Genomic DNA, 27,183 nt, shown 5'->3' on the forward strand with positions numbered 1-27,183 from the left:
TGACTTTTTCAAGAATGTATGGATTATTCAAGAATTTTTAATATTTCAAACCCTGTTTTCTGAACAATGTGGCTAATTGTGTGGCTAATGTGAATAATGAGCAGTCGAAAGTAAAAAAAAAACATATTCACGTCTTAGTTAAGTTTTTTGTGTTAGTTTTTGTTCAGAAATATTATCTAGTTATTTTATCTTGTGAAAACATTGTCATTTTATTTTCAATTTTATAATAAAATATTTTAAAAAAAGTAAATTAAAGTAATTTTATGAAAAACATTTCTTTGGAAAAAATCTAGTATTATAGCGCTTCTAAAATTAGAAATACCAAAAAATATAAAAAATGTACACGTTTCTTGTCTAACAGTGAACGAAATTTTAAACTTACACAAAAAACTGTCACTCGCTACCGGCAATTTATTGGCGTAAGGACCAAAATGGGATTTGAAAAACAACACTCGTGACAAATAGAAAAATTATTCAAAGTGCCATGGAAAACCGTAGTGTAGCAAACATTTTAAAATTAAATTTGGAAAAAGAGCATATTAATACACACAATTTTCAGGGCCATACTGCGAAACGCCAAAAAAACATTTTTAAGGTGTACTTTTAAAAATATCTTAATGTTTTTTTTTGAAAATCGCATTTTTTTACTAAAAAAATGAGATATAAAACTTGTTTTACCAAGGAAGCGATACGCGCCGGACGCGTACAAGGAAGCGGCTGTATAAGGGAGATGAAGGCGTCTGTGGAAGGGATGCTAGTCCGAGAAATAAAATATTTACTCTATTTTCAAATTATATAAAAAAAATCATGAAAAAAAAATTCGAATATTTCAGAATAAGTTTACCGCATGGAATGTTTCTCTGAACTTTCGCGATCTGGCCCTGAAAAACCGTGTAACGAAATGCGAATTTAAAATGTAGTACCTTTAAAACTACCAAAACTGACACCATTAATAAAAAATAATATATTTTAATGGGCCAGGCTAGACTAAAATTACTCTGTAGACGTATTTATTATTTTATTTTATTTTTAAAATATAATTTTAGTTAATTAAATTATAGATTTAAAATAATTAATTATTTTCCAGGTGATCTTTAGTGACTTGAGTTAGTTAAAAGCAGTAATCTGTCAGGAATACACCAAACTAATAGTGTAATGAGGCATGTGTGCTAAAAGATATTAAATAACAATCTGCAACAATAATATGGTCATGCAACATAAACAGTCTACAAGGGGCGTTATTTTTCGTAAGAAGGAACAATGAATCAAACTTTTTATAACAAGTTCTTTAGGCTGTAGTCTGGTAAAACGCACGCAAAATGAGGAAATCATACGATTTTGCCATTTTAAAACGAACGTTTTTAAAAAAAATATATCGGAAAACGAAAAAATAAAAACATTTCAGAGCGGTGCGTTTTAAGTATGCCTGAAGAATTGAGGCAGTAATTTTACAAAACAAAAGTATTAAAACATAATTGTTGTTTATTCAAGGTAATTTATAGTAATTTTTAGAGAGTAATTCCTGCTTGAATTGAGAAATTGCGTAAAATTTCGCGTGGCTCTAATTCGTTTAAACCGTACTGTATGATTAATATTGTTAAGTTGGTGCATTTTAAATTTAATACGGCATATAAGGGTCTTAATAATATTTACTTAAAAACGAAAATACACCACCTTGAAAATATAACAAAATTCTTTATACTGTTACTCGCTGGATCGCTTTCACGAAATAAATATTATATATGTATTCTATAAAGGTTGCATACAATTTTTCTCCCCTATTTTTAAAGGCAGCCGCTTTTTAAAGGCACATTAAAGAATATTATCCTTAATGTTGTTCCGTCGAAGACTTTACAAAAGGCTTAACTTTCACCGCTTAACCCTCCCAGGCGATAAGGCTGCAAAAGGAAAAGGGTCGGCTTCAACTCAGCCTTCCGAGTTTTTAGTGGGTGACAAAATTGGCACCAGGCAATTACTAAGATAAAAATATCTTTCAACCGGAATCCCATTTACGGGTCTGCCTGGGTATCTGGTATTTTGACCGAGTGGGCTCTTATGATAATTATTATGGATTCATTTTACATTAGTACTTGATGTATTTCTTGTTCTCGGCTGAATTTTAGTGCGAGGTTTAGGTGAAATATTTTCTTCGTTCCCTTTTCATGGAAACCCCGCACTGCCTAACACCCGACCCTGTCAGTACCTAAGTACTATTCTGTATACCCGAAACATGTGTTCGTATGATTATTAACTTTTTGTGTGTGTAAAACAATAATAATATATTTTAACCCTTATGATGTCACATGAGTCTACGTAGAAAGAAGACTTAATATATCTGTCGCACTTCGCTATAACGGGCCTAAATCTCGGGCCTGATTATTTTTCACAAATTATGGAAAATATATTTTTTTAAAACAGGATACATGTGTTAAATTTTTTATACCTGTGTTTCAAAATATGTCGTGTTTTGCTTAATGTAACACGTTTTAGGACTATTTCTTTGGATTTTTTTAGCGGTATTTTAAGAGTTAACGGGAAAAAATCAATGCGTTTAGAGAATGGAATGATCTTCCTGAAACCAAATTATCAATATCAATAATTCTCTAATTAACAATATTATATGTTTGTAGACAAGGGCTGAATATCACCACTTAAGACTTAAGGAGTTAGTATGGATATCACCATAAGATGAACATCATGAATGTTACACAATGTGTAATGTGGCCTCTTAAATCAGCCAATGAAAAGCCATAAGCCATTTAAGTTGCTAGACTTCCATATTACTTTCTCAAATATATTTTCCATTTTTGTTGTACCTAATGCGTCAGTTTTTTAATTTTGTTGAAATATCGTTATAATTATTGTTTTTGTATTTATGAAAACAAACCCTGACAAAAACTTCCTTTCGTATATCAATTTGGATTTTGATTTAAATACGTAATTACACGAGCCATGATGTAAACATTTTTAACGTGCAGCTATTTAAAGTATCTACTCACGTTCTCAAGAATTCTATTCCGCTGAAACATATTTTATTGTTAATTTTAAGAATTTATTACATCACGTCTGTCATCTTCTATATGCTAAAAGCCTTTTGACGGTCCTGGCCTTGTCCAGGATGTGCTGTCTTTCTCCAAGTTTGCAAAGGATGCGATGTTCTTCTCCTCACAATCCAACCATATTAATTAGGTCTCCCGGCACTTCGTCGTCCCATAAGTTTTTTGTTCAGGAGAACTTTGGGCGGTTGGTTGCCCTTTCTTGTGACGCGATCTGCCCAGTGAGGTAGTTATATTTTTATTTGGCGTTTAATTGAAGGTTTTTCATGAAGATTTTACAGCTCGTAGTTCTATCTAGAATGCTCTTACAGCAGCGACAAATTAGGGTACTTAAAAACATGCAAATTTCATATTGTTAAGTTTTTCTCATATTCTAGGATATTAGGCAGATGAATAAATTGAAACGACTTCACTTTGCAAAGACTCGTTAGACCAGAGGTTTCCAAACTTTTTTGTGTCGTAGACCCCTTGCCATATTTTTCGGTTTTTGGTAGACCCCCTACTTACCTCATATTGATTTTTCATCAATTTCTAACTGTAGTGAAGTTTAGTGTTAAAAACTTAAAGTTAAAACAAATGTTAAGTTTTATACATTTAAAAGTTAATTTTAATTAAAACTACTCAAAATAAAATTTTGTATCTGTTATATAAAATAAACGTAACATAAAATAAACTAAGCAATCAGTTAATTTTTTTAGTGGGATGGATGAACCTGATGCTTTAATATAATAAATTATCAACATTTGGCGTCAATTTTGTCACGTTTAATCTTAAATCTCCTCGGCTAATGATGTCCAGTCTGTTTTTTTTTTCATTAGGAGATTTTCCATTTGGAGATTTTCCTTTCAACTGGGTATGACGATGGAAAGGAAATTAAAAATTTCCTCGCTATATTCCATAATACAGGATAAGTAACGGGTATGTTTTTTTGCAGCCAGAAGTACTATCAGTGTATGTTGAGATAAACTATCGTGGACCCCCATTTTCATTTCATGAACCCCCAATTTTTTTTCGTTGACGTAGACCCCTTGCAGGTTGTCATAGGCCTCTGGGGGTCGATATAGACCACTTTGGGAATCACTGCGTTAGACCGTCCTTTATTGCGGGATTATTATTCATTAAATTGTCAATTTGTCACGCAAATACGGCTATTTTCTAGCTTAATTATTTATTCACAGGATCACTGTGCCGTATCGTGGGTCGTGGCACGACGACTTGATTACCTGTTACAAATTCATTTAATTTGCAGATAATTCTAATTTATCTTACTTTGAAACGTTTTCCTTAAGGACGCGAAATAGGCAATCAACTGGAATATAGTAAGTATTGAAATATTTAAAAATTTGTACGCCAAGTAAAGAAGTTAAGTGAACTATAAGCAAACTACTATTTCTATTATGTAATACGTGATTACAGATAATCCTTACTAAATATGGGCGCTGAAAAATGACCTAGTTTTAAGCACAATAAAAAGTTTTCCTTAGTACTAAAATTTTTAAGATGATATAAACCCAATAAAAAATAAATAAATATTTGTATTTGTTTTGTCATTTGCTTAAACGTGATTAGTTTTCATTGATTGAATTTGTATGGAGTGAACCGAGTGAATAATAAATATTATTTTTTGTCGAACGCAAACTTTGTCTTTAAATATTTACTCTGAGATAATCATTGGAGCCTGATGGATGTTGTGTCGCGTCGCATGAGATATTGTTGAAATTTTACAAAACACGTGTTTTTGTGCATCGTTTAAAATACCTAACTCACGCGTGCTTGCTAGCCTACTACATCGCCTTAGTACCTTCTGCTTACGATTATAATGTTTACTTACTTATTTTGTTCTTAAAAATAACTTATAATACATATAATAGGTACCTACTATGTATAAAATAATTTACATTATTTTTTGTTTTCACTCTCATGTATTCTTATTCTCACCATTTCTCTCCTCCTTTTTTTTGAGTAAGCACACAGTTACAGAATGTGCCCGTAAATTAGAGTAGAAATTATATTTAAATTGTTTTTTTTTTTGTTATTTTAGGTGTAAGAAACAAATTAGCTGCGTGCGTGGCAACGTTTTAGGATGATTATTTTTTATAGTAATCGTGCAGAATGTTGGTTTTTACTTTACTATATCGTGATATGAAAATAATATCTTTTATATGTTGTACAATATTACTTTATTATTATTCAAGATAAAGTTAGATTTTGGTTGCCTTCAAAGCTCGAATTTTGAACTAACGAAACCTTAACTCTGATTTGATTCAACGCGACACATCTGCCAAATTTAGAGAGAGGAATGTAACCTGTTGAGATACCTTTTTATAAACGGGTGTTTTTTTTATAGATTTTTAAAGTTAAAAATACAGCCATTATATTATTCCATTTTACATTAAATTGCATGCTAATATTATTTATTAATATTTACTAACTAATATTATATTTAAAAATCTCGGCAATCGTTTTCATTATTTTTTTTTTTTCTTCAAATTTGTTTCACTCTTGTTATGAAATTTCACCCCTGTTATGTTATTGAAATCTCTTTTCATCAGAAATAAAACAATTCATTTTTCTATGGGGGGACTTGGTATAATTTCTCACTGTTATTCGTTAGACGTCTCTCAGCTTCAATTCACAGGGCACCCAATTTCCTTGCTCTTGAATCATTCCTTATAGTTGGCTACTGTTGTGTGACCAACTCCTGATGATTCTGCATGTTCAGTTTGCGTCTGGCATGGATCTTTATCGAGTAATCCCACCAATCCTTCGTTTTCAAACTTTTTGGGTGCGCTAGAGCGTATTTTATCTTCAACATCAAAATCATTATTTTTAAAGCGTCGAAACCAATCTGGGCATGTTGTTTCGGACATAGCATGTTCGCCGTCACTCTCCACAAAAATATTATTTGCTCCAGCTGCAGATTAAAAAAAAAGTTAAATTCCCCGTAAATGCTCTTTTTTGGCACGAAATTCGACATGTTAAAGGCTATTAAAAAATATGTTGCTTACATTTTGGCGGAATAACATTTACTGTCATTTCAAGCCTAATGGTGAAGTTGGCCGTAATATAGCCCGGTGTGCAAAGTCTAAGATAACTCCATCTGTCAGGAAACATCGAGAACTTAATCAAGTCCCTATCAACTACATACATGCAAGTACGCATGGGTGTATGTGTATGTATATATGTATATATGTATATATGTATATATACATGTATATATGTATATATATATATAAAACTGACTAGAATACACATATTGATACATATATATATATGTGTATCAATATGTGTATTTTAGTAAGTTTTTTGTCTGTTCTTTCTATTAACTTGTAAATTATTATTATGTATTAAAATGTAATTGCCTAGCTTGGAACAAGGTTTTTTAGCCGGGAAAAGTGTCCCAAAAGTGTATAATGTATAAATAAAAAAAGTACAAGTTAATTTTTACAAATGGCTTACCAGTATAATACCTTTTCGTCCAGAAGACGCATAATAATTAACACTATGCTTTAAGCCCGTCCGGACAAAAGGTTACTTATTCCAGACTCTGTGATTGTTTTACTGATTCCACTCTCCGATGATGCGTCACGTTTTGTGTTTCTACGGAGGTTAATCCCTAAAACCACAAACCAAATAAAATATTTCGGGTCGGATTGTTAAACCTTTCCGAATTTCAGTTGGTTTAAGGTTCACCGGACAAGTTTATATTTACTCTTTGTCTTTTGCACGAAATAGATGAGACGTAAAGTGCCATTATATCTCTTAACCACCCTGTCTACTGAAGAATCGCGTGCCGATTGTGTGAATCTGGAAAATGTACGCTTATTTCTTCAATACAAACTAAGATGTGAAAATGCAATATAGGCACATAAAAAAACATAACGGATTTATTATTATTAGTTATAACATTCAGCATGCCAATTTATATGATATATTTTTCAAAAAAACATAACACACGAAAATACATAGGTAAATAACCGGAATAAATATTTTTTAGAATATGTAATTGTAGTCTTGATTATAAGGGTTTATGGTATCGTAATTTTAAAGCAAAGTAACGAGGGTACTATTTGATTAATATTTTAAAATCGACAAACCTACTCGTGTTATATCCCTTCTTCCCATGAATTTGGCGAAATGATTCGACTACTTAACGACTTGTGGTTACTAGCACGTCGGTTACGCTCGCAGTAAAACTTTAATGCGGCTCTGTGTGGGCGGTGGCGAAATATACGAGATACGACGATACGAGTAGGAACACCCCACACAAGTGATACCGTTATTCCCGACTGTTTGCTCAAATCTGATTTACAGTACTTCGCTGTTTTTATATAATCGTAAGAACAAAGACATGGGAATAATGTATGGAACAACACATCAGGCACACGTGACATGTATTATTTTCACAAATTTTTAATTAATTTATTAACATCGATATTTAATTTATTTATGCATCAACGGTTCAAATAACCTTTTACAAAAAAATAATAATCTACAGAAATAATCACAGCAGTGCACAATAATCATGTAGTACATAGTATGAAATAATAGAATAATTAAAACTAAACAATTAAGTAAACATATAATACAAATAGTTAAAATGAAACATAACATTTCTAAATAATGATAGCAATAACCATGAGAAAATCTTATGTACTTAATAATTATATTTATATAACACAGTAATGTGGAAAATAACTAGATAATAATATTTAGCAAAAAATTCAACATGAGTACTTTAAAAATAGAAGTTTTTTGAGCAATAAAAAAAAAGAAGTTAAATTACCAAATAATACCTGTGTTTAGTGAAATCATCATCATCAGTTGGTTGAAAGAAGTTGCCATTTGGCAATAAATCCACCAACGTACAATTTAAAATTATGTCTAACATGTTAAATAAAGAAATAAAATATCACTTATTCCAGGAAACAAAGTTAAATGTAATAATATATTTAAAAATAAATCCATTATTTTTCTAAAAAAATAACGAGTGAGAATTCGTTTTAATTAATGAACAGAATTTGTATTGAAGCTATCGAATATTTGTTTTAATTTATTTGAAAACATTACAGAAAATGCATCCAATACATCCTCAATATATAACAAAACTCCTCTTTCATTCTCTTTCAAATTGTATATTTTTCTTCTTTTATTGATGTATTTAACATGCCCCTTAATTTATTTACAAATAAATTACCACATTCTATCTGGCTGCGATACACTCACACTTGCTTTTTAATGATGCACGCGCTTAAACACACTCGAAAACTTTCTCTCATACAAATACACACAAATGCACCCGTTTACATATATATATATATATATATATATACAATATACAGGTGTTCTTTAAACCCAGTCACATCCGAAACCACGCTGATCAGTGTGAGCAAGAAGACATATTGGCACATTAAATTATTTGTTTAGAACGAATAGAATTTATTAAAATAAAATATCAAAAAAAGCAAATGGTTGCTTACTTCTGCATTGGTGAAACGAGGTGGGGGAAGGGGGGGAGTCTGATACTGCGCCCCTCTCCCCTCACTTCTCCCCTGCAGAAGTAACCAACCATTTGTTTTTTTAATTATTTTATTTTCAAAAAATTTATTTGTTATAAATATTTTTTTAAATATGCTAATATGTCTTCTTGCCCATACTGATCATTGTGGTTTCGGATATGACAGAGTTTAAAGAACACCCTGTATAATATACGCATGCACACATTTCAGAATGTACCATAATAATTTAATTTATATTATTATTATTTAGTAAGTTCGCTGGTCTGTTTTTAAACCTTATCTTTAATGTGTAATTTTATCATTGTTGACTGTAAATAAAACAGATAAATAATATAGAAGAAGAGTCTTATAAAATGAACTTACAAAAAGTGAACACACAAATAAATGTCACTCTTTTTCCTTAATGATTGGGTAGCCCAGCGTTCCTTGTCAAAAAGTCAGTTTGGAAAAGCCACGGGTAATATCATTTGTAGAATTTTTTTCTGCTGCCTCTCTACTATTAAGGAATATCTGGTATCATTTGGCGACCAAACGATAGAAATAAATCACGGTTTGGCATAACTGTGGCTGGATTTTATGACAGTGTCTGATCTCTTTCTTTGAGACGGGTGGTCGCGGGCTTGTATACAATGGGCCTTACTCATAATCTAGGTAATAAGTTACGCCTAGGCATAGTGGTAGAATTCGGATGGGAATACCATCCTCATCAATTGTGTGGCCGTGGTTCAACACGAGTCTACATAGGATACAAGATACTATTTTGCTATAACACATCAAACATCACTCTGTCAGATTTAAAATTTACACTAAAAATGTATTATGTAACTTAGTAGACATTATAATAATAAATATGTACATCTCCCCTCCCCTCCTTATCCTCTCTTCAAGCATTTTTGTCCTTATCCCGCCCAATTTACGGTAACTTAATGTTCTTAAAATAAATATTAAAAAATCTTTGATTATTGAGTACATGAAAATAACATTTTTATATGTATAAAAAGTATTTATTTGATATGTAATATATTTTCTTTACTAACTTTGTATACTATGTGGAAATCTGTTATTAGTTCTGAGTTTATACACTATATATGTTTGTTTACTAAAAATATGTGTGTAGAACTGTTGATTTCCCAAATAAAATAAAATAAAATAAAATAAAATAAAATAAAATAAAATAAAATAAAATAAAATAAAATAAAATAAAATAAAATAAAATAAAATAAAATAAAATAAAATAAAATAAAATAAAATAAAATAAAATAAAATAAAATAAAATAAAATAAATAAATAAAATAACCGGCCAAAAGTATATTAGAATTTTTATGCATTATGGAATAGGAATATTTCACGGTATGCCTCTATGTTATTTTTATCTAAATGTCTGAATATTGTGTTTTGCTTGAGGTAACACGATGTTATATACATCACCGCGTGTAAAGGAATTTTGTGGCACCGCCTTTTTAGAGTTTTAATACTATTAGAATAAGGATTTTTTTCCCATCCTTATTCCACCACCATGCCTAGGCGTAACTTTATACCAGGTTTATAAGTAAGGCCCTAAGGCAAACTCTGAAAAATTATTATTTTAATATCTCACGTGGTCTTTTTATTTATAAATCTCATGTGTTGCTTTTATATTCGCATTGAACACACGAGGTCGTAAAAATGTAAATCACGGTATTTATAAGGATACAGTAGTTAAAATTTTACATTCAAATACTGAAAAGGACTTACATGACTTGATTTCACATTAAAATGGCTATGAAAAATAATATTTCCATAATAAAAATATCAAATATCGTGTTTATATAATCCACTTTTGGATTTAAAAATTAACCGATCGTGTAACTTCCAACCTCCTAGCCCCTCCCCTTCCTACCCCCTACCGCCACACATTCTGCAACAAATCCCTAAATATTATTATCCTAATTTTAGTGAGCGTTCGGACATGGTGGTGTTTGCACCCCATTTAACTTTGCATGCACCCGACAATATTTTTGTATTTTTAAAAAATCTGTTCCTAAATTAGCTAAGCTAAATAATATTAATATGGGTACGGCAAGTGTCTTCCAAAGGAAAGGTGAAGGTGATCTTCCATTTCCTGACAACATAATCTTCAGGCAACCTGTCAATTTTTTTCTAAGAGGAATTTTCTTTTCGATATTTTTTTATCACACAACGAATCCTCCAAATAGGTTTTTTAAAGTTTGAAAATTCGATGTAATGTAATTCGATGTTCGATGAGTTTATTCGGTCTTTCGGGCCTTCGCTAATGAGGTTCGATATTTAATGAGGTAAGATTAATTTTAAAATGGCACTAATCGATTGGACATGGGTATTATTGTTTGATAATTTTTGCTAATTTCCCACTTAATATATGTGCTAAAATTTGACAGCAAAATGACAAATTTTATTTTAATAAAGTCTACCCTTGCGCAGTCGAGTAAGTGTAAGTGTAAAACTTCCCTTAGATGGGCGGATTATGGGTCATCTAAAAGTTTCCAAAACCTGTAATGAGTTATGAAGACGTGACTACTAATGGCACCAACTTTCTTCATCAATGTGTAATGGAGTGTGGTATAAAATACTTTTCTTGTTATACCAGGTTTACTGCAATTTGTTTTACTAAGATGTACTACGATATTGTCGCAGACTTCTAATAAAATATTTGCGATTAAAAATATTTCCCCCTCTTCCTTAATTTACGCTTTTTTCAAATTGTTTTATAACTTCCTGCCACAGATTTTATCATTGGTTTCTCATACTTGTATTTTTATACCAAGGATATAATTATTTTTTAAATAATTATTAGCGGTACACTTAAGTATTTACACAGTAATAGAAAAAAACAATGTTATTAACGTATTTGATTTGTAAGTAATAATCCATTTGGATGAAGAATTTAGTTCTGTGTGTGAAATAGAACCAGAACCCTGGACGATGTCAAAAGAAGTAAACGCTTTGCAACCACATTGAAATCACCTATCCCGTGAACCTGCTTATGCTCAATGTTTGTTTTTGTAAATTTTTTGATAATTTTAAATTTCCAGAATTTCACTCGTCCATGCACTTTGTAGCTGCAAGACGATTAGTAATCTAGCTTCAATAGGTAAATGTTATCAACTATCAAAATTTAGTAAATGATGTCTAGAATTCCAACCGTCCATGCGCTCAGTAGCTGCAAGACTTGTTGTAATCTAACTTCTATTTTTATAAATTTGTTTTTTATTAAATTTTTTAAAATATCACTAAATCTCTAAACTTTATTGTCAAATAAAAAAATAAAAAAATTAAATAGGGGCTAGATTTCTTATTGTCTATGCGCTCTGTGGCTGCAAGACGTGGTGGGATATTGATTTATTGTACAGCGCCCTTGAGGTGATTTTTACAAAAACGGCGCTATATAAATTATCCAAATATATATATACTCCTTCAAGAAATCCGGTTATAAAATTTGTCGGACTCACGGATTAGAGGTACGAGGTTCAACCCACTTTACCCCAACTTGATTTCCATTTTCTAATAGTGAGTTATTAACAACTTGTTCACCGAACCAATTCACCTTCTAGGTAGGAAACCACTTAAACCAACTAATAACAGGTCATACGCCCTGTAAATGCCTAGACTTCCATATTCCCTTCTCAACAATGTTTTCGCTCTCTGTTGCAACAAATTTAGATTTAAATTTTCGTTAGTAAACTATATCAGCAAAAATATACAGTATAAATACATTACCGTATTTTAATAATACTGGTTCTCATCATGCCTCGATACAGGTTAAGGTCATGTGAAGTGTATTTAAGGGATGGTGGCTATGAAGCGAATTGCCAATGCCATTTACCCGCCAAATGCATGTATATGTAATATTTATTTATGCTTTATAAATTTAGTTTTACTTCGTGTCCGCCGGGATAAAGAATTAACTTTTGTGAATGAAATTGATCAAGATCCCGGACGAATGTTTTTAACCTATGGCTACCCTCGGGTGATAATTCTGCAATAGGAAATCGAGTAGAGATACATCCACCCGTATCGTAGTGTTCGGCGAGTTCGCTAACAATTTTTTAGGCCTCGGGTTCAATTTCTAGCTCGACATAAAGAATCGATTTAGAAGGTGGTTTTACTCTGCAATATTGATTTATTCCTGAACTGGCATCTGAACTATGTAACAGATGATTAAACTAGGCTGCGTTTGGCTTACCAATGCAGTGCTTGCTACACCATCAAGTATAATAAAAACATGTAATTTGCAATGAACGTTATATTAAAATGTATAGAAAGCATAATTTTCCAATTGAATTCTGATATTTTTATGTATTTCTTTGGAATGAATACAATGAGTTTTTAGACCGTTTTTTTCCGAGTGTTTTTTTTAAACTCTGGTTTCGTGCGTACATATAGTATCGTTTTTTAAATATGAGTAAGTATACAAAGAATTATAAAATATTCTTCTTGTTTATGTTTATAAAAAAAACTGTTTTAATAATTTTAAAAAATGTCTTCTTTAAAAAAATACACATGTAAAGTCAGGCGCTGTGGCCCAGTTGGTTAGACGGCCAACTGGAAAACTGGCACCGCAGGTTTGATTCCCGCCATTTGCAAAAAAACGTTCAAGAAATATTTTTTTCTCAATTGATCTTATGATGTATTTTTCATAACCTCTTTCCGTTTCTCCTCTTTTCCACCTCCTGACAAGCCTCTCAATAGAAACACAGTGGATTATTTATTTAAAAAAATAAAAAATATATGTAATAAATATTAATCAATTTTTTTAACCATTATATTTTTTCTACTGACCGGTTTCAAAGCGACACAAGCTTCTTTATCAAGGTATCCTGAACTAATGAATCTTATCCTATTTTATTTTAACAGTGATTATTACATATTATCGATTAAATATAAATCGAAACATGGAATTAATCATTCAGATATTTTTGTCATGTTGTTTTTGTAAAGATGCGAAGCGTTAAGTAAGATGGGTCCGATCTTAAAACTAGACGGAAATGGACTAAATTGACAAAAAATACTTGACGTATTACATAATTTTCGGATAAAATTACAAACGTATGGTTTTGATGTTTTGGAAAAAAATGTACTCGAATAAGAGAGAAACAGAAATTGAATTTTGTAGAAAGGGTATTTTAAATTCAAATGTATTATTCATAATATATGAATTATCTTTTAAGTCACACTTCATTTTAGGTTTCATTAATTTCAACTATTTAACATCACTTTATCAAACCTATACTACTTGGTAGCTTCCTAACCACCTCCGTCCTACCCCATTCGCTACGTGGCCAGTGAATTCATGTGAAAATAATATTTTTATCGCGTATAAAATTCACTGATATAATGAACCTACGTAAAAGAAACGTAATTGTAATATTTTTGCTGAGCGACTCCTGAAAAGATTCATTATTTTGTACAGTTAATCTTATTATTATAATAAATAGTTATTATGCATTTTATAGAAATGTAATTGAAATATTTGATTAAAAATGTATTTTTATCGAATCGTGGAATACGTAAGTCTAAATTATGTTTTTTTGCTTGAATCAGTATGTTAAGATAAAACATTATAAAGAAAAATTGAGATAGCAAAAATAAAATAGGATAAGCATTTATCATATCGATTGATGATTAAATATTTAACCGTTCGCTATCCTCATAAATAAGTTATGGTTTGATATGAAAATAGACGTTGACTTTTCGGTTTTTCAAAGCAGAACGAAAGCTATCATGGATACCAGGGCCGCGATTATAAAGGCTATCTTCATCGGTACATACCGAGACGATATACTTAACTTCTGTGCTATCTCTCTCTACCTCGGTATGTTCTACCGACTTGTCATCTCGACATCATATCATCGAATCCAACCAATGAATTACGCGAAAAATTTAGTCCGCGTTCCTTAATTAAATTAAATTAAAAATAGTTCTAATTTATATTTCAAAACGGCTCCTGCGATAAAAAGCGACCACCTAAAAGCAATTATAAACTCCAATAAATCACAATTTAAGCAAAAATGCTCGCTTGAATATGATTTTATATGACTTTTGACAATCACCAAAAGTCCTCACACAAAAAACCTCGCACACATGCACTTCTTTGAATTAATATCTAACTGAACTGGATTTTTATAATTGTATTTATGTGGAAAACTGATTTGACTTTATTTTATGTTTTTTTTTAAAATAATGTTGTGTATATTTTTTTGTATTGCTGTTGTTTTTCTGGATAAACAAAATAAAATTTAAATAAAATAAAAACTTGAAGATGGGGGTCGGTAGTGAATCCTCGTAATCGTTTGGGAGAATTTATCTTCAACTATTACGTCATAATTAAGGTATTACACTTCAGTGCGTATATATGTGTTCCGTGGCGTACGCGTCCATTTGTTACATATCGATGTACCTAACTTGAAGGGGGGGGGGGTCGGTAGTATATCTTCATAATCGCTCGCGAGAATTTATCTTCAACTATACCGTCATAGTGAAGGTATGACGTCCTTAACTTCCCATTGTAATCACGGCCCAGATATATTATACAGTGTAGTTAGTACAATACTCACAGAAAGTTCGTTCGTATACACCGGGAACGATAGCTTTAATTGCGTTAGAGTGAGATGGTTGTATGAGATACCGATCAGCTCCGATGTTAGAAGAGTAACGTTGTGGGGCCGAGACAGCGATACACGGGCAAAACAATCGTAGGAGTGCCTATCCCTTTCGTCCACACGTTTTATATATAATTATCAACAAAACGACAGTCATGTCGTAAACAGACATATTCAAAAGGATCGAAATTTTATACCACTTTCGTAGAGATTGATCTAAGTTGACATAGTGTAATTATTATAGTATATTTTTCAATGCAGTTTTAGGTTGTACGTTTACGATTTACGCCAATTGGTTACATGCAATTTTTTATCATGCACAAATAATAAATATAACGATATTTTATGAATCATTAGTTATCTGGTTTGGAAGTGATAAGGGTCGATCCCGAACAATTTTTGATATGCAAATGCCGAGTTTGTTGTCCCATATTTACTATACGAGTATTTATTGGAACGTAGAAGGATTTATAGCCTTTATTTGGTGCGAACTAGTTCTTTGTCGGTAGAATCAATAAACTATCGTTAATCCGATTCTCCCATATTATCAGAATGTTTGTTTAAACAGTGCTGTAATAAAGGGGATCATGTCCCTTTATTTAGTCCCAAATTAATGTGTATAATCCCATTAATGTACATTCTATTTAGTTTATTTTTTTTCACATCAAGTGCCGTTTTATTGACTGTTTATTACAGTATCTGTGATATATTTCTATGAATTTATCTGTTTTAAAAAAAAATTGTTTTCTTTTATCTATCGAAAAAATTACATATGTTATATGACAATATTATTTTGTATTATAAAATATAAAATAGTAAACAATAATTGTCCCGATAAACAATGTTTTTGTATGCCCAAATGCTGTAAATGCTTGGACTTCTATATTCCCATAAAGTATAAAAAAGAAGAGGAAAAAATACATTAAAATTAAGAAATAACGTATATATTGCTTTAAAATAATAAAATAAAAATAGAACAATTTTGATAACCACCTATTTGATATTTTATAAACGTAATTTGATGCCTGTTCTACTGTCTTCATTTTTATTTTCTACTGTCCCAGAATGAGAGAATAATACGTACATGTATCAAATGTAATTCCTGGTAAAGTAATACCTAAATGTATAATATTGTATAACTTTTGAATGAAACATCAATTTTACATAAGTACATATTTATAAAATCCTTTTATGTAAAAATATATTTATAAAAAATAAAAAAATGCTCAAGATATACTGCGATCGGTGTACCAATGCAGTGCACTATGTATCATTAGGTGCGGAAAAGGAATGATGATGATGATTTGTAAAATTGGCAACAGTTGATTTGTAAACAAAAATAACTTAACAATATGATTTAAGTGCTTTATCAAACCAGTTTTATAAATGTTTGTATGAGACAGCAGATTTTTAGCACGAGAAACAACACTTAAGTATTGTATGTATTTTTTAAAAATCGGTATAAAAACGTATTTTTTATTGAACTTTTTTATTTCCCAAAATTTTTACATGTAGCTTCTTATGGCTATAAAAACGATATGAATAATATTAAATGCGCTTTTCCTCGTACGTCACTAATACAGGATGTTCTTTAAACCCTGTCACAACCGAAACCACGACGATCAGTATGAGCAAGAAGACATATTGGCACATTGAAATAAATTTTAGAACAAATAAAATTTTCAAAAATAAAATATTGAATATAACAAATGGTTGCTTATTTCTGCAAGGGAGAAGCGAGGGCAGGGGTGGAGGGGAGTCTGATACACCGTCAACCACATAGCCGCGCCCCCCTCGCTTCTCCCCTGCAGAAGAAAGCAACCATTTCGATAACTTCTTTTAGCAAGTTCAATACACTTTAGTACATAATGTATGTTTGGAATTCTGAAAATGTTTTTATTTCGTATTTTTAATTGACTGATTTTTTAAGGTATTTGGAATTACGTAAGTAAAAAATATTTGAACAATTTGACATTCATCACCATTCCCCTTTTCCGCACTCAGTGGTGCATAGGGCACCACTGCATTTGTATATCAAATGCAGCGTATTTTGATCTAGGTCAGGTGATCAGTCCTACGCTTTAGCTCCCAGTCCAGGAGCAATGAAATATTGCAGAATAACAACCTTTGAAACCAATGTTCCACGTCCGCCCTGCCAGCAATCGAACCCAGGACCTCACGAACGGTGGACCAATGCGCCAACTATTCATAACGAGGCGGACTTATCTCCACATTATTTTATTATTCAATATTTCTAACCGAGAGCAGCCATCGAGTTGAAAATACCCGTCCAAGGTTCTGGTTGTATTTCACTCACAGAACTGCGTTCTTTATCCGCTTGGACAAATATAATGGTAAGCTGTGCATAATCGCTTATTTGGACGGTTCGCCCCTGATACACACACACACATATATATATATATAATGCACACAAATATACTAGGAATAAGTTAGTGTAAGGCTTGGCAGCAAAATCGTCGTCAGTATTAATTTGATTTACTCGGTGATTGTTTCGTTCACGTTTACATATGACTGATAACATAATACCTTCAATTGACGCAAAACTATGATATTGTTTTCACTATCTTCCTTTCATTTTATAGATACTTACGCACCATCCACATTATTTTGTATACGTATTATTACTAACGCGTGTAAACTCTTGACGGCGCGCGGCGTATAATTAAAATACCAGATTTTTATGATGAGTATATAGTTACTTAATGTTTTGTTGAAAAGATTTTTTAATGTTTTAGTGTCTTCCTTTTGAAAATATTGTGTTTAAATATGCATAAAGAGTTTTGTATTTAAATTGACCTTTAAAAATATGTTAATTTGAACCGGATTTACGTCCATCATGCGAACTTGCTTATTGAGAAATGATTTATTATTATTGTTTCCAGGCTAAGAGGTTAAAATTAACCATATTATTTACACATTATTTCGTCAATAATATAACCTCTTTCATATCTTAATAGCGTTCTATGTACATTTTAACTCATAAAAATATCCCGACGGCATTTTAATTTCCTAGCCAAATTGTGATTTAAAATTACTGTATCATCGATATCATTAAAAAAATAGTTAACATGACCAATGGAGCTTTAGTCCCGACTATACAGGGTGTTCTTTTAACCCCGTTACATCCGAAACCACGATGATCAATATGGGCAAGAAGACATATAAGCATATTAAAAAATATATTTAGAACAAACAAATTTTTTTTAAAGAAAATATTTAAAAAAAAAACAAATGGTTGCGTACTTCTGCAGGGGAGAAGCGAGGGGGGCACCGCCGCACGGTTGACGGTATATCATACTCCCCCTCCCCCCTCTCGTTTCACCCCTGCAGAAGTAAGCAACCATTTGCTTTTTTTGGTATTTTATTTTTTTTAAATTTCATTTGTTCTAAAAAATTATTTTAATGTGCCAATATGTCTTCTTGCTCATACTGATCATGGTGGTTTCGGATGTGACAAGGTTTAAAGAACACTCTGTATATAAATGTTGAACATGGAACTTGCAGAGACACGATGAAAGCATAGGAAATTCGGTTTAATTGCGATCTTTTAGACCAACGAGGAAGTTCAGTGGTTTTAATTTTATTTGTTAATAGACTGTCAAACTAAGCCAACATTTTTATTTTGTGTTTTGTATTATCATCGTTATATTGTTTTAAAGTTTTGTAATGTTGAAATTACTCCGCCCGTGACGTCACTAGTTGGCGGTGAGTTGTCCCGACCGGTTATGCCGAATGTCCCGGAAACCGGAAATCTATCTCAACACTATAATTGGTTGATTTGGAAGGACTTGTGACGTAGTTAAAAATAAAAAAAATCCATACATTTTTGAGAAATTACGCCGTACAATTAAAAGGTCTAATTTTTACAGCGTGTAAGAAAACATTTTCACATCCAATTTACCGTAGCCCCTGAACTTCCTCAGTATCGGAAAGAAATGTTGATTTGGGACGCATCCTTTTATTTGGTACGATTTTATTTTGTAAACTTAATTATTCAATTTACTCACGTCATGTATGTTTCCTTTTTTTCTACTTTAATTTTTTTAGCACATATTGATAAAATTTTTCTTTGTATCAAATTGCTGTGTTATGAATAAATATTTATTTATTTAAATTTTTTCATTTACCAAATATGTATTTTTTGTAAGGTAAAGCGCACTCCTTGCCATGTACCGATGTATTTTTAAATATAATTGATAAATTTAAGGAGCGCTGAGATGGTTTGGTCATGCGGAACAAATAAATGTCGAAATAGTTTAATGTAGAACGAGGGTGACCAAGAAAGACTTAGGATGATCGAATAAATCAAAACCTTAAGCCTTCTCAAGTCAAAAGGCGACATATAGTTGAAGAACTCCATGACAAGCTTGAAAGTGGAAGAAGCTAAGCATGTATGTCAGGATAGACGCACGTGGCGTTCTATCCTTTCTGCCTAACCTTTAGGATAAATGGCGTTTTGTTAGTAGTAGTAATAACCTGAAATGAAACTTAATTTATCCTTCGTTGTTTGAATATTTCTAGTGAATTTATGGACTAAGGACTTAAATATTTACATGGTGCATAAACTTTTAAATAGTTTGTTTACTACATAATTTCCCTACAACATTCTTGTAAAATTTATTACTTACCTTTCACGGAATATTGGAAGCAGGTTGATTTTGCGCTTCCTTAGATTCCTTACCAACCCCTCCCTCGATTACAATGGCAGTTTAAGAGATTTATCAATCTTTCTCGATATAATTACTTCGGGTTTCTTCCACCATGCATCGTCATTTCCCAACTGCTGCGTATCTTGATGTTTGTAACATATTACTAATATTTAAATTTTCGTATGGTAAATTCGCGCCTACTATATCAACAAACAGCGTTAAAAGTCTCTAACCCGTCACATTATAATTATTAAGGGCCAAGACCCGTATTAGATATTCAGTGATTCGCCAATATTTATCGTCGTAGTAGACAACAGTTGTATCCAGACTATTGTCAATTTTACTAAAATATTGTTTATTTTTTTACTTTCTCAATAAACACGTTTATAATATCACATTGTCTGTACAGTATCTACCCAATTATATTGGAAAATGGCGAATTATTTTAGTTTTTTTTACAAATACCAAGTGCGATTTAAAAAATCCCTTTTAAACCAATGTTTCAATCTTATGTTTACAATACAGTTTTTTTTTGTACATGGTTACATGTTAAAAGTATTATAATTCCTCATTTTTATATCTGCTTCAAAAATGACAATTTATTGCTCTGTGAATACTTAGCGTAAATGTAAGAATTTTTAATATTTCTCGGAGTTTTGTTGTGTGCAGTTTTGTGATTCAATTTATCCCAGTCTTATTATATATTTTATATAAATTGTGACATAAACTAGAAAAGGTTTTTTATTTATAAAAATATATTTTCAAAATTGTGTTTTTTCTCGAATCGTTCGAGCTAAAGACATTACGAATGGAAAAAAGTACACGATTTCAAGTCTTTTGAAGATAATACACAACCTGCAGTATAATTACAAGAAATGAAAATGTTTCAGTAAAAAGTATTCGGAAAATTGACCAAAATATACAATATTAAATTTTACCAACAAGTAACGGAAGTCAAAACTGCCGGAGTAAGCGAAAAACTTTCGGTAGTTGATAGAATTGTTATCCACAAAGAATTAGAGAACTGCACTGCATCTGCAAAACATATTTTTTTGAATTTTTCGAAGAAGAAAATACAAGCCTACGAGTGTCACAATATAAGTTTTCGTGAAACGAACGTGAATCGCAGATGGTCAGCTAAAATACTCTAATTTACGTTATAAATTTTAAAAATATTGGCTCTAGTGGCCAAAAAATGTACCGTTAAAGATTAGCAAAAGGTTATAAAAAAAACGGAAAAGAGGAATAGTTAATTATTTTCTGATTTATTTATTCATTCTAAATTACACTAGTTTAAATATTGATGAACTTATTAAGGCTTTTTAGGCTATGCCCGTGTCAAGCCACAATAAATAACAATAAAAATACATAGTAAAATTAATTTGATTAAATTATAATGACATGTGATCCAATAGAGTAACAATCTAGAAAGAAATGTATAAGTAATAAAATTCCAAAGAATACAATGCAAAAAAGATAATCAGAAATAATTTTTCAAATATAAGTTATACAAATTAAGAATCACACATAATCAAATATACAAAATAATGGTATCATTCAAATCAACAAAATAAAAGTAAAATATAGAAGTATTAAAAAAAAATAAGAGTATCATTGAAATCAACAAAAAAATAATGTATATATAAAAACATAATTGAAATGATAAATGAGAAATGTTTTCTAGAAACTCACTCAATACTATAGTAAGAAATAAGAGCTATAAATCATATGCCAAATAATAGTACGTACTAAATTAGATAATACAAAATACATGATATTATGCTTCATATGAAAAAAAATTTGTTCAGAGATAATTTTTAGCGATGGATCACGTTTGAAAGCAGTGGCGGAATGTAGACCAACTTGTTCTCAGATAACCACACAAACTACCCATTGCAGTACCATCATACTATCTATTGCAGTAACCATCACTGTTTTGGTTTCTGGATATTGGCACTCTCAGAAGTGTGTATTTTGCTCTGTTTCAATCCACTGCGAGCTATGGAATAGCTGGCTGGGGGGTTATGCGGCATCCATTTTAAAGCCTCTCATAATTTCACAGAAATTATTATTGAGAATAATATTCCGGCGCCCTCCAACATACCCGTCAGAACAGTTGTTCCAATACATGAAGGTGCTGGATATGAGACAAATGTACCTAAAAGAAGCACTTACACACTTCTGGTCGAACAATTGGGAGAGGTCTCAGGAAAATGTCCATACGAGGTTTTCCCAGAGCATGAATTATGTCATACCCAAAACACGTACGACTTTTGCTCAGAGACATCTCTCATTTATCGCACCGAGAGTGTTCAATATTTTGGAAAAACGTATTAAGCTCTCAAGGACAAAAACTATTTTCAAGAAAGTAGTTAAGGACTGGATTTTCCTTAGTGGGAGTGATTTGAGTAGGAAACTCCTTGATGATTTTCTGAATGTTGGAGTTTACTGTTTACCATATTTATGTGCCAATATATGTATTTTTATTTTTTTAATTTTTTTTTATGTTTCTGATCCTATTTTTGTTGTGATATACTCATGTGTCTGCGTCAACTATTTGCTAGTCCCATCTAAACACAGGACTTTTAGTCCCATGGAGTTGGGACTTATGTCTCAAATAATGTCCAATAAACTTATGTATGTAAATAAATAAATAAATAATGATTTATAAGAAGTTTGCGGGCCAGAAAGAGCATTCCCTTATGATGGCCTATAATCTTCTGAACGGGTTAATTTACGACCCCAACATTTTGAAGAGCATAAAATTTTATGTACCGAGCAACTATTTAAGAGCTAGGCAACACAGACCATTTGTTCTTCCAAAATTCAGGACAAATTTACCTTTGTTGATGTCTGTTTAACAGCATACCGAGAGAGGCGGATCTTTTCCATACTGGTATTACCAGTTTTAGACTCTTCCTCTCTATGTATCATAATGTGTATTAGTGACTTATTTGTCTTTGTCCACTATTGTTTTTATGGACCTTGTAACGTACGCGTTACCACGATTAATTCGCCGGTTCGTCACCCGCAGTCAAGCTTTCCGGCGTAAGTGGGAAGCCGCCCTCCCAGACAGAGTCAAAGACAAAGTCGGAAGGTAGGAGCACAGCTGCGCCGACCGCAAGTCAACCTCAATAGCCCTGAAAAGGACTTTCCGCCCGGTCCAAGTGGTGCAGAGAGGCGAAGGCAGTCAGCAGGCAGAGCGGAGCGAAGAGCGAAGTGCAGGAGGGCGAACAGGGCGGAGAACGGAATAAAACTCGTGTGCAAGGTTCAGAGTTAGGAACTCAACTAATTTATTCTTACAAAATAATCGCCTTATAAAGCGGTGCGCGTCGGGCTCCGTGAGTCAGCCATCCCACCCGCGCCGGCTGCCTCGGAGTGGTGGGGGTAGTTCTCTCCCGCCACTCGCTACATGCCGCCGGCCGCAGGTGGCGTAAATACGGGCGCTCAATGCCCGTACGGGCCATTTCGTCGGCAGCCGCGACGCGCGCAACATGACAATACAATACACAATATAGACAATACAATATAGGCCCTTTTCAGGGCCTTACAAACATGAAATACATAAACACATACATAAAGATTAATCCCTGGCTATATTCCCCCGGTATTACTGAGGCCAGGCTCGAAAGCGAATCATTTATCTTTATTGGGAGCCTAGCGCTCAGTCACACAAATACCGGGTTCCTAGCTACGTTTATTAATTCACACATTTACATATATCATTTACATCACTTTCATTTGTCCATTCTAACGTTCTTTGCGTGTCCGGAACATACCTTAATAATCTATTGTGCTTTTTTAAATCATGTTTTGTAGTTACCTAATTAAATAATTTATGTGCATTGTAATTGGCAGTGGTGCTGTATTGTACATTTAAATTAATAAATTAAAAAAATAAAAATAATAAACATACGTTATACTAAAGCTTAGTTACTAAAAACTCCTGCAATTATGATATGGCCATGTATTAGCAACCAAGGACCCGGCCCGTTATATTTTGTAGATGGTCCTATGAATCAGCGGCAACATAAAAAAGTGCTCCAGATTTTTTTTTTTTACATTTTTAAAATGTTGAATCCACCCAACGTCCTTATATATGTATTTATGCTAGAAGGTGCACCATGTCATTGGGCACATTCTATAAAAAGTTTTTAGTCACTTTAAAATGTCCCCATTCTTCCTTGACCTGAAAATTCTCCATACCTAAATCTTTTCGAAAATGTCTGGATTCTATTAAAAACTTCTGTCAGTTAAAGCCTCAAACCAACCCTTCACACTTTTAAATATAAAATCACGAAGACTTGTTTCTGTGGCGATATAAGTAAAATGATACAACGTTGAATATTAAGTACGCTTAGAAACTGAAAGCGGTAATTCACTCTAACGGTGGTAATATCCTAATTAAATGTATTTATAATTTATTTTCATACCTATTATATTGATAATTATAATGTATAGCTATATAAAAACAATAACTATGTGTTATTTCAATACCTTTAATTTGAGTGTTAAGGTGCGAAATCTGAAACTAGCACTAATTTTCCCAATTCGTCGAGCAGATACTTTATATGAAGGTAACTCAACATAACAGAAAAGATATTTAAGAAGAAGTAAGCATTTACAGACCGGTCGCGGTCGTAAGGCTGTTTAAGTGGTCACACCGGATGGTAACATTTACCATACTGACGATGCATGAGCGTACACATTTATTTAATTATTCAATCTGTTGATTGATAAATAATAGAGCCGCGTCTTTAAATCATACCGTCTCATTCTACGGGTCCAGCAGTGCGATTCTGAACGCTCTCTCGGGGATAGAGAACGTGTTGCTAGGAAGTAATTAATACGTAAATTACGTGCTAGCAACGTGTCGTCTACCCCTATAGAGCGTTTAGAATACCAGCCCAGGCCCTTGATTTAGTACACTACAAGGTAAGAGATTTTCCGATGTTAATCGGTATAGTCACCTCGGTTGTCTATCATTATTTGATATTTTTATCTTTTTTTTTCACCGGATTCATGTAACCGTCATATTTTTCCAGTTATATTACCGACTGACTTCATCATCATCATAAGCTTGACTGCCCTGGGTGGGCCTTGGCTGAATCCAGGAGTCTTTTCCATTCTTGCAGGTCTACTGCCCTTCCTCTGCAGTTCGTCGCTTCCAACGTTGCCGCATCCGCACTGATGCGGTCCACCCATCGCATTTTGGTATTCTGGTCTTCGTCGTTCTTGTGGCACAGAGATAGTTAAGTTGTTTTATGGAGTTTTTGTTATCCATTCTAATTATATGGCCAGCTGACCTCGAGCGTCCCGTCCCACCTTGATAGAGTTGATTACATCGGGCGCTCCGTAGGTTTCATATACAAAGCTCTCTATTGTAGCGACAACGCCAATATTAATTTTCTCTCACAGGGCCATAGACAACTCTGAGGATTCTTCTTTCAAAAGGTGAAATGTTTCTCTCAATACTCTTTGTCATAACCCTCATATTATTATAATTTTCGCTTTGCAAAATTCATGTTGACTATATTGACAAACATCGGTAAATCTTTTACCTTCTCAGTGTAATACGGGTCCAGGGTTAGTATTTCGCTCGTTAAGTCCAAAGCACTTTTAGCTATTAGGGATTGTATAATATGTTTACACAGGGCGTAAATGGGCTGGTCCTTGTAGGGGTAACATAGAAACATATCCGTATCATGTCTCCCACAGCCATATAATGCACTTTAATGCTTGGGAAACTGCCATTTGTAGTGCACACCTAACTCTTCATTTATTCTGAAAGCCCAGCGCAAAACGTACTTCGGAATATTATCAATTTTTAAATGAAGCCTCGTTGAAATAATTAAAAAAACAAACACTGTTTAAAATCTCTAAAATAAGCTAATGCTCACCGATTTTGGAACACAACCTGTTTATTTTTCACTTTAATACTCTAAAACATTTAAGTTTGTAAGTGAAAATTCTTGATCGAAGTTCATTGTAATTTATTATATAAATAAAAGACGAGTGATACTTTAATTCACGAATTTGGAATATCCAGTGACCGGTTTCATCGCTTTCGCGACACCAGTCTCGAAGATGTCGCGAAAGCGATGAAACTGGTCACTGGATATTCCAAATTTGTGGATTAATGTTAAAGTATCACTCGTCTTTTATTTATATAATTAATTTCAATACTCGGATATTGTTTTAACATTTAATACAAATAAAATCAGAATCCTGGACGAGTTTTTAAGAACCAAAATTCTCAGGTAAAAATCCTGCAAACCGAAATCGAGTAAGGATAAGTTCGGCTTTTAGTGTAGTGTTTGGCGCGTTCGCCTAACGCGCATGAAGTCCTGGGTTCGATTCCTGAGAGGGTTGACGTATAATACTTGTTTATGCGGTGGATTTACAATTAATATTTCATTGTCCCGTACTGGAACCTGAAACGCTGAATTTACTTTACCAATGCAGTGGCTTATGCACCACCAGGTGCAGATAAGGTATTCGCGATGATGATGAATATCGACTATAAGTTATTCACATATTTATGAAAAATCATAGTAAAAATTCTAATACTTATACATATTCGTAGTATAGGCATTGATGTATTAGTATAGGATATTCACCACTCTGAAATTGCATATTTAAATTTATTCTAATTGATTTTAATAAAAATAGGTTACTATGCTATTTCTTTGGTGGGCGGACATAAGTATAACTGTGCAAATGCAACTTTTCAGGATAGCAAAAAAACTACAGAACTTCATCTACGGAACTTATATTTTGCAAAATGGGTTATTATTTACAGATAATTTCATTTGTGTTATAACATTTAAGTAAGTTATACAAATAACAGAAATATTCCAGATATACTACTTGAACCGTTAAAGATGGGATGGAAACGAGTCTTCTTATACTTCTAGAACTAACTAATACTATTTGTACTATTTAATGAATGAAAGAAATGAGTCTACTTATATTACTGAGACCATCTTGTACTATTTGTGCCACTGAAAATATGACACAAATGCACTTACTTATTTTATTAAAACCAAAGTTTAATAAGCACAAAGTTGCTTATTTTTTGAGTAGTCATAAAGATGTACTTTTAATACCATTGATGCAGACATGTACAAGGAACATTTTCGCATATAAATCACAAAATGAACAAAAATGCATTTAAACTATTTTGTCCGCCAATTAAACATTTAGGTGTTGCTGTCATACTGGATTAGTTCTATGCAAATATCAAATAAAAATATTGAATTATTTTAAAAGGAATGAACGAAAATGAAAGTTACAATATGGGAATTTCAACAGTCGTCAA

At 32.3% G+C, this 27,183-nt stretch overlaps 1 protein-coding gene and 1 long non-coding RNA gene across 5 annotated transcripts in view; one reads left to right on the forward strand and one right to left on the reverse strand.

The window, feature by feature from the left end:
• The window catches only part of nonC (serine/threonine-protein kinase Smg1), a 241,624-nt gene that overhangs the window by 123,119 nt on the left and 91,322 nt on the right, over positions 1 to 27,183 (forward strand). The gene's annotated exons all lie outside the window — the stretch shown is intronic.
• On the reverse strand, positions 5,392 to 7,340 carry LOC148285362 (uncharacterized). 4 transcript variants are annotated; one of them, XR_015822386.1, is made up of 3 exons: positions 7,158 to 7,340; positions 6,516 to 6,672; positions 5,392 to 5,970 (listed from the first exon to the last, which is right to left on the reverse strand). It is a non-coding gene; the product is annotated as an uncharacterized LOC148285362 (long non-coding RNA). The 4 variants fall into 4 exon arrangements; XR_015822387.1 differs by having other exon boundaries at positions 6,527 to 6,863; XR_015822383.1 differs by having other exon boundaries at positions 6,516 to 6,863.

Source organism: Micrasema longulum, unplaced genomic scaffold, assembly GCF_059751315.1.
Source record: "Micrasema longulum isolate JH-2025_06_02 unplaced genomic scaffold, ASM5975131v1 h1tg000040l, whole genome shotgun sequence".
NCBI classification, from domain to species: domain Eukaryota; kingdom Metazoa; phylum Arthropoda; class Insecta; order Trichoptera; family Brachycentridae; genus Micrasema; species Micrasema longulum.